The sequence below is a fragment of the Saimiri boliviensis genome, chromosome 1, assembly GCF_048565385.1.
Source record: "Saimiri boliviensis isolate mSaiBol1 chromosome 1, mSaiBol1.pri, whole genome shotgun sequence".
Taxonomy (NCBI): Eukaryota; Metazoa; Chordata; class Mammalia; order Primates; family Cebidae; genus Saimiri; species Saimiri boliviensis.
Genome location: NC_133449.1, coordinates 150,409,789 through 150,421,926, shown reverse-complemented (window position 1 = coordinate 150,421,926; position 12,138 = coordinate 150,409,789).

Below are 12,138 nucleotides of genomic sequence, written 5' to 3'. Positions count from 1 at the left end.
TGGGAAGGTGCCGTGGTGATGTTGGATACTCATAAATCCTGAGGCCGCGGCCCCACTGGGGTGTAGTTTTGCCAACTCGGGCTGGCCCTTTTCCTTCGGTCCTGACTGGTGAGAGAGCAGAACGTGACCACCTGGATCCCCAAAGGCCCTCCTGAGTCAGGCTCGCTTTTCTGCTATGGAAAGAAATGCGGCCACTAATTTTTATCTTTCCTAGAACATTCCTTTCCTGGGAGACAAAAGGATACCAACCTCTCCAGTGAACTCATGACTCCTCTGCAAGCAAATGAGGCCACAAACAGGCTTCGAGTCTCTTTCGTAGGCCTGGACCCCTGGAGCCCCCAAGGCCCCCTTTCTAGAGCTGTGGATAGACCTTGGAGTTTGACTCCTCTCTGGAGAGAAGATTTCCCCTGGACAAGACTTAATTGCCCCACAGATGGGCACATGCAGCAAAAGGTCATGCTTCTTGAAGACAGAAGCCCCAAGCAAGACTGCCCTTTATTATGCACCTACTGTGTACAAGCCATAGCACTGAGGGTCTCACGTGGGCCTGAGGAGGTGTGGGACTTGCTCATGGCCTCCTGCTATAGAGTGAAGGACAGGACCTGCCTCCGTGCCTCCATATGCAGCCCCCCAGGTTGCCCCTGCAGCCCTTTCCCTGGAGCCCTCAGGGGTCTGGTAAGCCTGGAGACCCTGCTGGGCTTGGGCACATCCAGTGGTGGCTGACGGTGGCAATGACGCTTCCTCCTGGCATCCCACTCCCTGGCAACGCACATGTAGCCTGGAAGGAATGTTCCCGGAGCATGTCTGGCAGCGGTCGCGTGTCCTAAAGGGCTTCCCCTGTAGGCACTGCGCCCACATCCTCTGGGCAAGACCTGAATTGTGAACAGCTGGCCTGCCTGCCCAGTGTCCTCGTCCCCTTCCCCTCCCAGTTGCCCTTGCATAATTTGGAATCACCCAGATTTTTCAGACACTGGGGCCTGTGACACAGTAGCAGGGGGCAGAGAGAGGGAACAGGAAAGCTGAGGGCATCAGAGCCCCCCAGCCCCCACCCTCCAGGCCCCACAAATGGGTGGTAAACAGTGCCCCACTCAGGGCTCCCCAAGGGCCCTCGCCTCTTTGCAAGGCTATTGGAACCAAGGCCTCTGGGGCTCGAGAACTCACAAGCTGGTGCCTCAGAAGTTTTTAACTTCTGAGTCTGCATTTTTTGGCTCCATAATTCCCAGCGTCAGGCCTGCAGAAATGAAGATGCTTCCCGGCCAGCTGTACATTGCAGCAGGGTCTGGAAACCAAGCATTGAAAATGTGTCCTATTGGCCTGGGTCTCTAAAGCACTGGAGCCAATCAACGGAGAAGGCAGCCTGTGGGGAAGGTTCCTCAAGGTCTCAGAGCCTGTTTTCTCACCTGTAAAATGGAGCTGGGCGTCTCTACTGGGTGGAAGAAGTGAGGTGGGGAGGTGGCGAGCACCTCACGGCACCTTCTCAGCTGAGGACCAAGGGCTAATAGGAGTGAGGTTGCATCATAAAATATCAGGTGCAGATAGGGTGGAGGAGAAGGAGTGTTTGGACGCAGAGGGCCTTGTCGGGGGAGTAGCAGGCCTTTCTGAAAGAACGAGAGTGTCCAGGGAGGGCCAGTGGGGCCAGGAATGAGAATTGCTTGGTCTTGCCTTGGAGGGTGTTTTGCAAGCAAGAGGGAATGAATGGGGTAAGAGGGCTGAGGTCTGGGAGAGGAGCTAGGGAGACATCTATCCCCCAAATCATGGCCTGCACCACTGGACACAGCCAGGCCACGGTGGACTTTAGTGGACCCAGGAGGACCACGAGAACAGACAGGTCTCCCAGAGCAGATCCCAGCCCCGCAAGGCCCCAGCTGTAGCTAGTGGAGATCAGGGTGACACAAAGTGTGGTCGCCCACAGCCTGGACAGGCTGGTAGAGGCCACGCTCCTTCAACTGGTCATCCATTTGGAGGGCAGGGTGCACGGCAGGTACCTCACAGGTGCCAGAGCCTGGACCAAGTCCTGATGGAGACATGCCAGCGCCTGGGGGTGGAGAAGGACACAGACAGGCAGGCAGAGAAGGAAGCAAGATCCGTCAGCTGGCATTGAACGCAGAAGAAATCAAATCAAGTCAAGAGGGTGGGGAGAGCCGCACAGGAAGGGGCTGAAGGCTTAGATGCAAGGACACCCCGCGTGACGAGAAGCAGCAGAGCCTAGATCTGGGGACAGCCTGGCAGGCAGAGGCACCACCCAAGGCCCCAGGTGGGAGCAGATCTCTGGTGGAGCCCGTGATGGGGTGTGAGACATGGGAGGCACGCTCTGACATGCTTTGGAAGGTTGTGATCCCGGCTGCTGGAGGGAGAGAGGACCGTGGGAAGGCAGAGCCACTGGCTCGGGAGGCAGAGTGAGCTGCGTGCAGACCACACCAGGGCACGAGGCACAGGCTCAGGCTCTCTCTGCGGCACTGGCAGTAGGATTGCTGACAGCAGTTCCTATGTGGAGGATGCCGGGGGTGGGGCGGGACGCTAGGAGGTCACCTCGATTTTTTTTAAATTACATTTTTATTTCGAGGGAACTGTAGACTCCCGTGAAATCTTAAGGATTAATACTGAGGGATTCCATGTGCCCTTTATGCAAGTCCCAGACGGTTCCATCTTGCAAAGCTGAGTGCATGTCACATCCAGGATGCTGGTGTCAATGTAATCAAGTCGCAGAACCGCCTCTGCAGCGCCGGCCTCCTCTCCTCCCTCTGCAGCCCCTGCCACCCTGAAAACCTGTGCCTCTTCCTTTGAGCCTGCATGGTTTCTGATGAGAAATTCACTGTCATTTGAAGCAGCATTCCCCTATGCCGAAAGCAGGAATGAGCTGCGTTCAAAGTGTGCGTGAGCGTTAGCTTTCGGGTTGTGTTTTGATATGTAATGGTGTGGATTTCTCTGGGTTTATCCTCCTTGCTATTTGCTCAGCTTCTTGCCCCTGGTTTATGTTTTCTGGCCGAATGTTGGAAGCTTTCAGCCATTATTGATGTGAATTCTCTTCCAGCCACACCTCTTTTGTCCTTTCTTTCTGAAAAACTGGTGATATTAAACTCACGTGTTGGGTTTTTTGTTACGGTGGTGCTGGACCCTGGGCTGTGACATGCTGTGTGTGTGTCTGTCTTCTCCCTGTTGAATTCTCTTGTTCAGTCCTCCGATTCACTAGGCCTGTCCTCTGGCCTTTTTGCTCTACTACCAAGCCCAGCAGTGAGTTCCTAATTACTGAGTCTGCATTTTTTGGCTCCATAATTCCCAGCGTCAGCCTTGCAGGAATGAAGATGCTTCCCGGGCCAGGTACAGTGAGTTCTAATTTCAGACACTGCGTTTTTCAGCACCATAATTCCCAGCGTCAGCCTTGCAGGAATGAAGATGCTTCCCGGGCCAGCTGTACATTGCAGCGGGGTCTCCCTGCAGGTGCTCCAGGGTCCCACAGAGAAGAGGGTCACAGGTTTGGGCAGCGGGGAGGAGAGTGATTCCTGGCCACTCGTTGCTTGTGGGGTTCCCTATAGAGCCTCAAGGCCGGTTCCACCAGGCCCCTTGTCAGAGGGATACACATTCGCTCTGGGAGAAATGACCCTAACTGAACCATGACCTTTGCTAGGTGGAAAGTGGGAAAGGCTGGGCCTGGTCCCCTCTTCTGTTGTGTGTACATGTGAGGTGGTGTCATGAGACACCCGCTCCATTTATTCCTCTCCTCTGAGGTCCTAAGCAGCCCATCTCCTGTTTCTGCCTCACAAGGCCCTAACCCTAACCCCAATCCCAACCCCAAACCCAACCCTAACTCTAACCCCAACCCCAACCCTAACCCCAACCTCAACCCTAATCCCAACCCCAAACCGAAACCCCAACTCAACCCCAACCCCAACCCTAACCCTAACCCTAACACTAACCCCAACCCCAACCTCAACCCCAACCCTAACCCCAACCCCAACCCTAACTCCAACCTCAATCCTAATCCCAACCCCAAACCCTAACCCCAACCCCAACCCTAATCCTAACCCTAACCCCAACCTCAACCCCAACCCCAACCCTAACCCTAACCCTAGCTCCAACTGCAACCCTAACCCCAACCTCAACCTTAATCCCAACCCCAACCCCAACCCTAATCCTAACCCTAACCCTAATCCCAGCCCTAACCTTAACCGAATCCACCTGTGGCATGCTTTGCTGGTTTCCACCGCAGTTCCGGGGCTCACAGCTGCTTTTAGCAGTGAGAGTGAGAGAGACAGGTCCACATGGTCTTGTTCATCCTGGGAGGCTGCCTGCATTTTTGGGCCATGCACGTGGGCAGAGGTGCCCCTGTTTCTGGAGCTGGGGAGCCAGGGCACAGGGGTGGGTTGGGCAGGGTGGAGGTTAAGCCAAAAGGAGGATGCTCAGTGTGGAGCCTGGGGCTTGCCAGGGCTCCCAGTGAACAGGGCTCCTCCTCTCAGTTCACAGGACCTTCTGCGAGGTGACACAGTCTAGACAGGATGGAGCCCAGGCTGGGGTCCAGGGACCTCAGCTCCCAAGGCCCTCATTCCATCACTCCAGGGGTGCCACTGCCAGAGCAACGTACAGAGGACAGACACAGAATTCTTTCCTAGACAGAAGGCAAGAGGGATGTGGGGGCATCTGTGATGTTTGCAGAATTCTCATGGAGAAGAGGGATCAGGCTTTTATTCCCAGTAAGCCACAGAGAACACACATTATCCTGGGGCCTTCAAGTGTGGGGCCATGTGGAAGATTCCCTTACCCCCTTCTCCTCCTATACATAGCCCTTTGCAAGGTGACACTAGCTTACTCCCCCATGGAGACAGAGCAGCTCCCTCCTGCATCCAGGACCCCGCTGACCACGGCCTGCAGAGGAGGGACCATTCATCTGAGGCCAGCCTGTATCCAGGGCCCCACTGACCACAACCTGCAGAGGAGGAACCATCCATCTGAGGTCAGCCTGCTTCCAGGACCCTGCAGACCACTGCCTGCAGCAGGAGAGACTGTCCATCGAGACCAGCCTGAATCCAGGATACCACTGATGACCGCCTGCAGAGGAGGGACTGTCCGTCAGAGGCCAGCCTGCAACCATTGACCATGGCCTACAGGAGAGTAACCATCCACCCGAGGCCCTGCTGGCCCATAGCTCTGCACATCTGCTCTTTCGGTTGTGAGTGGTCTCTCAGCAGCACAGCTGTTGCGTGGAGAACTTGAACACGAGGTACTTGCCCTGTGAAGACCTCTCAGCTGCTTTCAGAAGCTGAAGTCCCTGCTGGTGTCCCTGAATCTGGCTATTAATGAGGATGGACGTAGGTGTCGGCAGACCACGCTTTGAGAGGGCTTGGTGCTGGTGCTGAGGCCAGGCCTGAAGAGGCACAGACCCCGGAGGGGGTGGGCACTGCACCCTGGAAGTGGAGAACCTGCCTTTATGGATGCATGAAGCTGGCCGGCTGCCAGATGCCTCCAGGAGAGGAGACAGGATGCTGTACTCCGGGCCTGAGATGACAGGATCAGGAGGGGACCGTGGGTCACCTGTGTGGCAGCCTCTGGGGCTGGGCTTCTGGCTGCCCTGGCTCCCAGCCCAGTTGGTCCTTGGTGCAGGTCAGGAGCTTCTAGGATTCCTATCTCACTGAGTAATTGGTTCTTGCCTTCTCTGCAGTATTTCCTGTGGGGTGCAGAGTCCACTGCCCAGGCGGCTCACGTGGTCCTGTCTCCTGAACCCAGCTTGTGTGGCGGTTTCCAAGTCCAGGTGGTCGGGTGCCTCCTCTCCTGCGTCCTGGGCCCCGTGGGTCCTGCTGGGTCTGAACTGCATGGGACCCACTGGTTTATGGCCCCTGCACTTGACTTTCCTTCACCGTGGCAGTGGGGTAAGCGGTCAGGGGTGCCTGGTCTACTTTCTGGAGAGTCCCTGATAAGCAGCTCGGTGCCCGGCCTTGTGAGGACCCCGTTGGATTCTCTGTGTCTCAGGAATGCTGCTGGATTTGGGAGCCAGTGTCCACTGAGAGGCAGAGTCTGGGGTCAGGGGACTGGAGTATGAGTCTTGCCTTTGCCACTGACCTTGCCCTGCCTGGACACAACTTCTTCGTTTGTAAAGTGAAGTGAAACTCACTGACGGCCCTAGGGGCCTTTCTTTCCTCTGGCCACAGTCTACTGAGATTGTCACCGTCCCCGTTGTAGATCTGGGAGTCTTGCGCTCAGGTTGGGTGTGTCAGAAATGGAAACAAACTGCCTCTCCTGGACTATCCATTCCTGGGGTCACATGCTAAGCTCCCCCAAGCCTGAGGTATCCCCAGCTCCAGCTTTATTCCAGAGACTGGTCACCAGCCTCTGGTCTGCAGAGACTAGGCAGGACCAAGCTGGGGTCTCCATGGCCAGGCCCAGAAGGCTGTGCATTCCCACGCCACCAGGGGCTCAGCCACACTTTCAGGCCCAGTAAGGATGTCCATGGGGCACCCCTGGTTCTTTGATCCTGTGCTGATTTAGAATCTGAATCTCTGCACTTGGGAAAGGCTTAGGAGTCGAGAGCTGCAGAGATAAGGCAACAAGAGACCCCCAACAGGGACTGGAGGGACACTGAGCCCCCCTGAGCTGCTGGTGGTCCTGAGGTTCCATGGACACCTGTGCTCAGACCTGCATGGGGTCCCTCGGTCTTCAGCCCCTGCCACTGATGGACAGATCACCCCCCAGTCTGCCCAGCCGTTTGCAAGCGAACAGGCAGAGAGCCGGAGAGAGAAGCTGAAAAGGCATACCTGCCTCTGCTCTGGTAATTAATTCAGGTTAAATTAAAAAGGGACCAGCGCGCCCACAGATGCCGCAAGCAGCAGGGAAAGGAAATTGGTTTTCTCGAGCCCAGCAAGAGAGAAGTTGCTGTGAGACGCCCCTCCCTCCGCTTGCAGTCCTGTCCCCAGACACCTGGTGGGGTCTCTGCGTCCTGGGTGCTGTCTTCCACCTTCACAGGGATGGCTAAGACCCCGGGATGGAGCTGGGGCCCCTCAGTTGCCCTGTGCACCCTGGGGATGGAGCCTCTGTCGAGGCAGTGGTGGACATGGGATTGGTGGCAGGGACCCTGCACCCCAGCCCCATGGCCTGGAGCCAACCAGAAGATGCAAGAAGAGGAGGAGCAGAGGAGGGGTTGTGGGAGTCAGGAGACTCACTTCTAATGCTGCTCAGCAGGGTCTGTGGGGCCAGCTAGTGGGATGCATCCTGCAGGGTGGGGCTTTCCACGGCTGGGAGGTCCCTTAGGGCCTCTTCTCAAGCGGCAGGAGTGAGCGCACCTGCTGTTCCCAAGTGCGGGGAGATCCCAGGAGGGCAGGGCTGTCGGATCTGCTCTGAACCACTCAAGCTAAGCTCAGATCTGCATGGGGTCCCTCGGTCCAGCGATGGTGGAGGGCTCAGTGTAGGTGCAGGGCTCAGTGTTGGTGGAGGGATCAGCATTGGTGGAGGGTCAGCGTTGGTGGAGGGTCAGGGTTGGTGAAGGGTCAGCGTTGGTGGAGGTTCAGCATTGGTGGAGGGTCAGGGTTGGTGGAGGGTCAGGGTTGGTGGAGGGTCAGCATTGGTGGAGGGTCAGCATTGGCAGAGGGTCAGGGTTGGTGGAGGGTCAGGGTTGGTGGAGGGTCAGCACTGGTGGAGGGTCAGGATTGGTGGAGGGTCAGTGTTGGTGGAGGGTCAGCGTTGGTGGAGGGTCAGGGTTGGTGGAGGGTCAGCATTGGTGGAGGATCGGGGTTGGTGGAGGGTCAGGGTTGGTGGAGGGTCAGCATTGGTGGAGGGTCAGTGTTGGTGGAGGGTCGGGGTTGGTGGAGGGTCAGCGTTGGTGGAGGGTCAGGGTTGGTGGAGGGTCAGCATTGGTGGAGGGTCGGGGAGAGTCGGGGTTGGTGGAGGGTCAGCGTTGGTGGAGGGTCAGGGTTGGTGGAGGGTCAGCATTGGTGGAGGATCGGGGTTGGTGGAGGGTCAGTGTTGGTGGAGGGTCAGCATTGGTGGAGGGTCAGTGGTGGTGGAGGGTCGGGGTTGGTGGAGGGTCAGTGTTGGCGGAGGGTCAGCGTTGGTGGAGGCATCAGCATTGGCGGAGGATCAGTGTTGGCGGAGGGTCAGCGTTGGCGGAGGGTCAGCGTTGGTGGAGGGTCAGCGTTGGTGGAGGGGTCACTGATGGCAGAAGGATCAGCGTTGGCTTTGTTTCCTTCTGCATATTATTGGCTACATCCTTGGCGTGGGGGAAGGGCCGCCTGGAAGCGTCTTGGCCCTTTGGAGGCCCCACCCTGACCTCCGGGCAGAGCCTGATGCTATTCACTAAGGGGGAAGCTGCATCTCTGAAGGCAAGAGCATGTGTCCAGGGGTCAGGCAGGAGCTGGGGCCACCTGTCCTATTTCACTCAGAGCCGTGTCCACCTGTGGACCAAGGAGATGTCGAGACTCCCCGGGGGCACTTCCACTCTGCTAGCTTCAGAGGCCCACCCTGCAAGGGGATTTCTGGGTGGGGCAGTGGCCTTATCCATGTGGCCTTCCCCCGGGGGATCTTGGGGTGCAGCTCCCATCACGTGGCTGCCTCTCACACTAGCTCCTAGGGTGAGCACGTGGCTGCCCCTGCTTCCGGCCCACACCCTGCTGTCGCTGGGGTGTTTTCATGTGGGCTTTGATTCAGGGTTGTTCATGAGGGAGCAGCACTCGGGGACCCAGTCTGAGACCTCAGTGGAACTTGTCTTTGACCGATGTGATATTTGCCGGGAGCCAGGCACCCTGGGGGCTTCAACGTGGGAGATCGAGCTGGAACATCAAACCATCCTCAGTGCTGCCTGGGTATTTGCAGTTTTCACTTCCACATCCCACGTCCGCACACCAAAATGCCCCAGCATGCACTTGAGGAACCTGGGCTCTCAGCCGTGGGAGATCCTCTCTGGGTTGCAGGGGTCCGAGCCCACCTGGATCTGGGCTCCCAGATCCTCCTCCTGTCAGCAGCTGAGTTTACACAACTCCTGCCAGCTGCCTCTCTGTGATCTGCTACACCCCAAGGACTGGTCGGAGCCTTGAGGCCCAAAGCACCCCACCTGCACGTCCAATGCCAGGGCTCACCCCTTCTGCACTCAGTCCCCAGTTCAAATGCTGAGCTCTTCCGGAAACACCCCTGCAGACACCCGCAAATAATGCTTAGGCAGATAGCTAGGCACCCATGACCCAGCCAAGGGGACATAAACTATGCATCTTGTGGAGTTTGGAGGCTCCTGCTTACACCCTGACCATCTCTGTCTCTTCTTTTCTGGGTCCCCTCTGCCCCCACCTCTCCCTCTTCTCCTGTCTCTCTCTTTTCTTAGTCACATAAAATAGCTCACAATTTTCTCCAGGATTCACTGAAGACAAACCGAAACCACAAAACCAAGACAAAACAACATGACCCGTCCCCGCAAAGCATCAGCCTTTCATATCATTCTCTAAGAAGTAAAACCAGAAGTCATCCATACAGAGTAATTGTTACCTGCGAACCTATCCACGACGCATTTTCCTTTGGGCTATAGGGAAAGAATTTTGCAAAATTTGATCTCCCATACGTTGGTGCCACAAAGATGGGGATGCTGAGGACTGAGCGGGGAGTGGCCTGCACCGGACCCGGTGACTGACCTCAGCCCGTCCAGGCCACAGGCTCCCAGAAGACCCCTGTGTGAAAAGCCGTGATCATGAAAATGGATACAAATAACCCAGAGCACATCGTAATTTTGTTGTAAAATGGAAATGGAAGAAAAATGCTCTGTGAACATAATTTCAGGCAAACGAAAAACAAATTGATTGGAAACGAACTTCGAGGTTAGACCACTGGTCCAGGATTAATGACATTGGGTCGGTAGTGATGGCTCTGGAAAATATTTTTTCATTGAACGTCAATGAATGAAGGCAAGGTTACAATAAAGCTTTTGGTATTCAAATTGTTATTGGGATCAGCACCCCCTCACTGTGCACACACACACATGCGCACAGACACATGTGTGCACAGGAGCACACACTTACACACTGGGTATAGGAGGCTGTGTATCGGAGGGGTAGGGGGGTAAGGGAAGCTTCCGCATGGTCCCGTGCTTGAGGGCCCCACGGTAAGTCATGTTCTCTGTGGCTTACTGGGAATGAAAGCCTGACTCGTCTTCTCCACGAGAACCTTACACGCATGCTCCCTACCTGGGAGCTGGCTGAGCTCTCCCGTCCTGGCTGGAATGTGTCTCTCCCTCGTGCAAACAGGGAGGATCTGGGGCTGCATGGCTGAGCCTGAGTTCCAGATCTTGGTGCTCTGTGGTCTGAGTCCTTGCTTGGTCTTGAATGGGGTTCCCCGGTCCTGATCTGTGCTCCCCAACCTTCCTCTGTGTGATCCCCATCTGCTGTCTCCGCCGGGCATGTGTCCATTTCAAGGAAGATCACACGGTGTGTACGTGGAGTCCTCCATCACACATGAGGGGCACCTGGCACCTGGAACCGGACTCAGCCACTGTCCCGCTGCTGTCCTGTCCCTTGGCCACTGCAGGGGCAACTCTGGGTCTCCCTATCTCCCCTGCTAGTGGCCCCCAGGACATTCAGCCTTCCTCCCCTCCTGCCCTCTGGGTTGCCAACTCTCAGACTGTCCCCAAAGACTATCTGCCTCCGACGTCCGAGAAGTTCCCACGGACCCGACCTGCCAGGGCAAGGGTTAGAATCCCTGCCCCCACCCAGCCAGGGCCTCTTTTCCACCCCAGGTGGGTGGAGGTGGTCTCCCCACAGCCTTTCGGCTTCTGCAGGGCTGAGCTTCACTGCCCTGGGCGAGAACCAGCCGGGCTCAGCTAGGCATCTGACCCACTAACTGGCTTGGGTACAGTGGCTCTTCTCTGCCAGTGGATGGGGGGTGGCCTGGGTGTCCCCCTGAGTGCAGACGCCCTGGAATCCTGCGAGGCCCCCCATCCCCTGCCCAGTCAGCACTTGGCCTTTTCAGCAGGGGAGCTGGGGGACTCTGACTTCAACTTGGACCTGGGTTTGGAGAGGGCTTGCCCCTTTCACGATCCTCATGCGCCCCATGAAGGTGCAGCTGGGGGCAGGCACAGAGCCTTCCAGGCCTCAAGATGCTCCCCGAATTTGGAATGTGCATCTTCAAGCTGTGACCAGGTCCCCCTTACCTGTTAGGGTCCCCACAGTACTGTGCGACCCAGGCCTCCAAAAAAAGCCACCCTTTTCCCGCTAGCTAGTGTGGTTCTCCCAACAACCTGTGTCTCACCAAGACAAAACAACATGACCCGGCCCCCCAAGACATCAGCCTTTCATATCATCCTCTAAGAAGTAAAACCAGCAGAAGTCATCCACCCAGGCTGCGCTTGAGCTTCCCCATGTGCAGCTCGGGGGACAGGGTTTGTCTCATCCACTACTGGGTCCCCTGGTTTCATGGTGCTGGGTTTGAGGCACGGGGACCCCGAGAAACTTCGAGCCCTGGCCTGGTCTGGTAGGTGGGGCCTCCGGGGAGCCAACAAACGGGGCCTCCCGCCCCGGGCCACCCAGAAATGATTAACGTGGGCAAAGGCTTTGTTTCTCCTGGGCTGGGACAGGGGTGCAGGTGGTTGTGGGGGCATGGCTCGGGCCAGCGCCTGTCTTATCTCTCCGCAGCCTCTCTGGTTTCAGCCTCTTATTTGTTCTGACATTAGGTGGGGTTATCTCCTGCTTGTGACATGTCAGTACAGCCCCAGATGCTGCTGGGAGTTTCTCTGGGGTTCTGGGGCCCTCTGGGGCTGGTTGAGCAGGGATTCACTACCCCTGGTGGGGGGCTTCACCCCTCCTCAGAGTCCGAACTCCAGAGGCCTGAGAGACGTCACTGCCTGCAGGGGCCACGGGGGTTTTCTTGTTTCTGTTTCTTAATTTTAAAAAGGATGCGGTTTCCTCCCCCAGAGCAGGGACTCCTCTGCCCATGATGGTTCAGAGAGTATTGGCCCTTGCCTGGTGGCCAAGGGCTACTCTGCTCCAGCCTCTGGGATGCACCTGTGGGCTGGGCCTGATTTGGCTTTTGGAGTCTGGGGCCTGCATTTTGGGCTGGTGCCCTGGCGAGGTGTGGCCAGAGCCACTGAAGGCCAAGGGTCCAGCGAGAGTTCTTCCTGCGCAGGCTGAAGCCTGCAGGCTGGTCCCCACCTCTTCCTGCTACAGGGCCTCCTTCCTGACC